General features: G+C 43.2%; 1 long non-coding RNA gene across 1 annotated transcript; it reads left to right on the top strand.

Annotated features, from left to right (window-relative positions):
- The first annotated feature begins 589 nt into the window (after positions 1-589).
- LOC142250493 (uncharacterized) lies at positions 590-3,594 on the top strand. The gene is made up of 2 exons (XR_012725199.1): positions 590-659; positions 3,125-3,594. It is a non-coding gene; the product is annotated as an uncharacterized LOC142250493 (long non-coding RNA).
- The last annotated feature ends 2,104 nt before the right edge of the window (positions 3,595-5,698 follow it).

The raw sequence follows: 5,698 nt of genomic DNA, 5'->3' as shown, positions 1-5,698 counted from the left end.
AGCGCTGCGGAAATTCCGCGGGTAAATCCGCATGTATAAAAAAACGCAGTGTGCGCACAGCATTTTTTTATACTCATAGGTTTTGCTGGGGAATGACTGCAGAAATGTTAGAAACATTTTCTGCAGCAAATCCGCAGTAAAATCCGCGGTAAATCCGCAGCATGCGCACATGGACTAAAGCATTTTTATTTGGGATATTTTTGTCCGAAAAATTCACATGAAAACTCAGTGTGTGAAAATAACTTTGCAGTTATTGCAGAGCAATTTATTTTTATTTTCTCTAGCAGGATACGTACACAACATTTTACATACAACCTCCCATACACACAGCAATGTGCAGTATTTCCAAGAATGTGTCCTTGTAATGTATTTCATCTACCACAAGAGGTCCCTGCAACCCCAGAGAATGTATATAACACGTCTGTGACACGCATGCAGCAGATTCGTTATTGTTTGTAGTTCATTGTAAGGGTTAATTAATTATTAATTTACAGAACAAAAAAGAAAAAAAAAACACTAATAATTTTTTTGAGTGATTATTTATTGGAAAATACACCCGAGCCTGCGGGATGATTATGCAGAATCGTTGGTTTGTGTTGTAGAGATAGTCGCTGTGTGGTCGGTGCAGGAAGCGTGTGCTGGACGAGACCGCTCTGCTGGTCAGTGACTGCAAGATTCATGTATAGTGGTGGAGGCTGAACACAAGCAGATGTTTGTTGTGGATAATTATTATTATTATTATTATTATTATTATTATTATTAGTCTTTATGCTTATGGTAAATCTGAAAATAGGTGCAAACACGTCCTACTGCTTGTTATGTCTCTCATGTTATCTACCAGCTTTGATATGACACTGCCAAGTTAGTACAGTCAGCCATAATTAGTGATTGACTGGGCTGAAATGAAAAGTTTGCACACTGTCATGATTCCCCTGTATTCCCCCTGCAGGCGGGCAGTCATGTGACCATATATATGCAAATTCCACACTTGCAGTTATGTCCTGATTAAAGTCACTGGCTGCGGTCAATAAAAGAGAATTAAAAGAAATGCAGGCATCTAGTCAACATATGACCGCAAGTATGAAATTTGTATTTGTATAACCGCCCAATCTAATGGAGCATATAGGAGAATCGTGACAGTGTGCACATCACTCACTGTCATGATTGAGCAGTGTGCAGTCATATAGAGTGACAGCAGACTTTTTATTTCAGCCCAAACAACCCTTTTAAAGTTTTTTTTCCCCTTCTCTGCTCTTCATGGTCAAGACCGAGGTAACTGTTTCAGGGGTTTTTCCTATGAACAAAGGACATTTTAATTAGTAGATCTAAGATTAAAAATAATTTCCACAAACTGGATGTGTTAAAAAAATATGCTCCTAGCCATGGGAGCAAGGAAAGAGTATAAAACAGAGATTGACAGCGGCATTTAACAGGTTAACAGCTGCGCACACAGCACTGTCCCACCCACGGCTCTAAAGCCCGCTTTACACGCTTCAATATATCTCACAATCCGTCGTTGGGGTCAAGTTGTAAGTGACGCACATCCGGCATCGTTTGTGAGGTATCTGCGTGTGACACCTACGTGCGATCAGGATTGAACGCAAAACCGTTGATCGCAAACACATCGTATCTTTGTCTAGAATTGAGCGTTTTGTTGCACGAACCTAGTCAATTGTAACATGTGACATCCCTCATACGATTTTGGTGTCTGAGGCTATGTGCGCAGGTGTGCGCTCTGCACCGCAGCTTAAAAAAGGTCCGCTTCAGAGCGCAGCTGAAAAGCTGCGTTCTGAAGCGCCTCACAATGTCTGTCATTCACTAATCTCTGTCAGTCGATCACTATCTGTCCCTCTCTGTCCATGTCAGACTATCCCTCTTACCCCCTCTCTCATACTCACCGATCCCCGATTCCCGGCGCGGCGCTGCACGGCGTTCACACTGCTCCGGCGGCTTTTACTATATTGAACAAGCCGGCTGCCCATTAAACAATCTCGTATTCCCTGCTTTCCCCGCCCACCGACGCCTATGATTGGTTGCAGTGAGACACGCCCCCCACGCTGAGTGACAGGTGTCTCACTGCACCCAATCACAGCAGCCGGTGGGCGTGTCTATACTGTGCAGTGAAATAAATAATTAATTAAAAAAAACGGCGTTCGGTCCCCCCCAATTTTAAAACCAGCCAGATAAAGCCATACGGCTGAAGGCTGGTATTCTCACGATGGGGAGCTCCACGTTATGGGGAGCCCCCCAGCCTAACAATATCAGTCAGCAGCCGCCCAGAATTGCCGCATACATTATATGCGACAGTTCTGGGACTGTACCCGGCTCTTCCCGATTTGCCCTGGTGCGTTGGCAAATCGGGGTAATAAGGAGTTATTGGCAGCCCATAGCTGCCAATAAGTCCTAGATTAATCATGTCAGGCGTCTCCCCGAGATACCTTCCATGATTAATCTGTAAGTGACAGTAAATAAACACACACACCCGAAAAAATCCTTTATTAGAAATAAAAAACACAAACATATACCCTCATTCACCACTTTAATAAGCCCGAAAAAGCCCTCCATGTCCGGCGTAATCCAGGATGGTCCAGCGTCGCTTCCAGCTCTGCTGCATGAAGGTGACCGGAGCTGCAGAATAACCAGCTGGTTAGAATTGGAGTCATGAGCAGTAGGAGAAAGTAAGTATCGCTTTTTATATATATTTTTTTCCAAACCACTCTTAACCCTTTGCAAAAAGTGTTGAACAAGTCATTAGGCTGAATTCAAACATCTGTGTATCAGGATCTGAGCACAGACCGCAATGTATAGAATTACCATGGGTCTCCTGACCTGAACTTGTGAACTGTAAAGTTGGGGTCAGAAGACCCCTGGCCAGTCCATGTATCGCGATGGGTGCTCAGACCATGATAGACAGCCCATATGAATTCGACCTTAAACATTTCTATGTTTTTCTTCTTATTTTATATTTTGCCAGGAGAGTCTTGTGGTCCAAGTCTCCAAGTACAAAGTAGATATCAAACTCTTATGAATTAATCAGTAAATTATTGTTCTTCAAATACTAATTTAATATTTCCAGTCCTGAATTAATTCTTCTGTCACTGACCATTTCTGTTTAAAACACTAGCTGGATCATAAATTCATCTCTACAATGGAAGGAGCAGATCTTCAGAAGGAACAGTCAGAATGTTACTTTAAAATAAAAGTAAAAAAACAACTTACACGATTGGATGTCGAAGTGCCGAAAAGTGGAAGTGGGGAGGAAACCTTCTTATTCCTGTGCTGCCACCTAAGAATTCCCCCAGAGAAGATAAGACTTGTCTGTAAAGGAAAGGTAGTGACGAAGGACAATATATCTTCATTTATGGCCAATGGAGCAGTGTTTCAGGCATTTGGGGAAGTAGCAGGAGATGAGACTGGTTTGGATGCCAGAGACATTGAGGTGCTGATGGATCAATTATCGGTGGAGAGGAACGTTGCTGTAAAAGCTTTAAGGAAGAATGAAGATCTTATTGATGCCATCCTATATATTTCTGATAATTTGTAGAAACCTTTCTCATGTAACAGCTTGTAAATAAACAATTCTTATATTGGTAACACAGTTCTGGCACTATTGCTGTTGTTAATATTCATAGTCATATGGTTCATTGGTTTAGACGTTTCTACATGCAGTTCTTTAGCATTGGACACTGTAGATATTATTGGGATCAAGCGTGTACACAACCGGTGATGGTCTGCAACCAGTGATATATGAACCTGAACTTCACTGTCCTTGAAGGGAATCTGTCAGTAGGATCAACCTTCCTAGGTAGTGATGGGCAGACCTGGACTGTAAAAAGTCTGGATCCACACGGGTTCAAAGGAACCCGAGCACAGACCCCGAGCCTGCAGTTACCAGGGAACTCCGGGTAAGAATGCAAGACTGGCAACTTGGATAATTGAAAAAAAAAAAGGATAAATACAGAAACATAAGGGAAAGAAGGTGCGTTATACTTAGTTTCTTGTGCAGCTGTACACTGCTCCCGCAGCTGCTCATACTTCTGAGGCAGCTCATTAACCTCATGCATATGCACTGTTTCCCCCTCCCGTCTCCGTGTCTCTGATTGGTCGCAGTCAGATGCGCCCCAGCCTGTGTGACGGCGTGTCTGACTACTTTCTATCAGAGGCGCTGTGTGGTCGTCTATATTGCTGTAAAGATAAATAAGTTAAAAAAAAATTGGGGCATAGGTTCACCCATATTATGATACCTAGCACAGATAAAGCATACAGCTACAGGCTGCAGCCCCCAGCTGTGAGCTTATCTTGGCTGTGTATTAAAACAAGAGGGACCGCATGCCTTTTTTTTTTTTTACAATTATTTTAATAAATAAAAAAAAAAAAACTGCGTGCGGTCCTCCCCAATTTTGATACCCGGCCATGCTAAAGCCAACATCTGGGGGCTGGTATTCTCAAGCTGGGGAGACACATGCTTATTGAGCCCCCCAGCCTGAAAATAGCAGCCTGTAGCCGCCCAGGATTGTTGCATCCATCAGATGCGACAATCCCAGAACTTTATGGGGGTCATTCTGATTGCCCTGACAATCTGAGTAATAAGGGGGTAATGACAGCTCACAGCTGCCACTAAACCTTAATCAATTAGAAGGGGATCAATTTCACTACCTCTAATAGGTAATGCGATTCTCCGACGCATAGTCTGGAACAACTCATTTAGACAAGCTGACGTGGATTTCTTTGTAATAAAATATTATATCGCAGAGGTATCATTTTATTCAGCTTTCTATGACCTGCATGCCCATATAGACAGCATAGGAGGGTTGATCCTACTGACAGATCCCTTTAAGTAGTAGCAGTGGTGAAAGGAACTCTCTGCTACCACATCCCCAGTAATCACAAAAGCCCCCATCAGACTAGTCAAGTTACAAGAGGCCCTGCTTCTTCTAGTGGCCATCCTACTTTTACATGGTTGTCATAGCTGTACCAACCTCTACAGTCCCATAAGTAATAGCACCAAGACCACTTCCAGCACAAACAACATGCCCTGCCTAACACTCTTCCTCATGTACTAAAAGTCATCATGGGTCATTTGTGACTAATCTATCTCAAAGAGGCAGCTGCCTTCTGTGTAGGATGGGAGCCGATATCCCAGTGAGAGCCACTTACAGTTTCTGAATGGCTCTCGTAGGGGGTAAAATGACCTTGTTCAACCTGCCGATTTGACTGCACTGGACTGCAATATGTGTTAAGAATATTTAATAAGGATTCCTTGGGGATCCAGAAGAGCTGGGCAGTCCATCACTAGTCCTTAGAACCCACCCTTTCTGGTGTGACATTATAGAGAGCAGCCTATTTCTGGCTGCCATATGTATACGCGCTCTCCCCGGACAGATGATGATTGACTCAGCTGCCTAATGTATAAAAGGCACACAGCCAGCTCTGGTCACCAGGACTGAATTGATGGCTCTTGAGATGACAGAATTGGCACAGCTATGCCCTTCAGTAATTACATAACTGCCAGCGCTGCAACTTTTCCTCTGGGACAGGGTCATTTCGCTTGTACTTGGCACTAGACTATCAAGAAGAGCCAAACTTTGAATCAATATGGTATCACTGGTACTTGGCATTAGGGAAATTTCCTGCTTTAGTTTTTGGCTGTAGATTGGTAACATTATTATCTATGTACGGGAACTGAGTGAGGAACGTT

The sequence above is a fragment of the Anomaloglossus baeobatrachus genome, chromosome 9 (assembly GCF_048569485.1).
Source record: "Anomaloglossus baeobatrachus isolate aAnoBae1 chromosome 9, aAnoBae1.hap1, whole genome shotgun sequence".
NCBI lineage: Eukaryota > Metazoa > Chordata > Amphibia > Anura > Aromobatidae > Anomaloglossus > Anomaloglossus baeobatrachus.
Note: the sequence above shows the minus strand (reverse complement) of the source record. Positions and strands in the feature narration are given on the sequence as shown.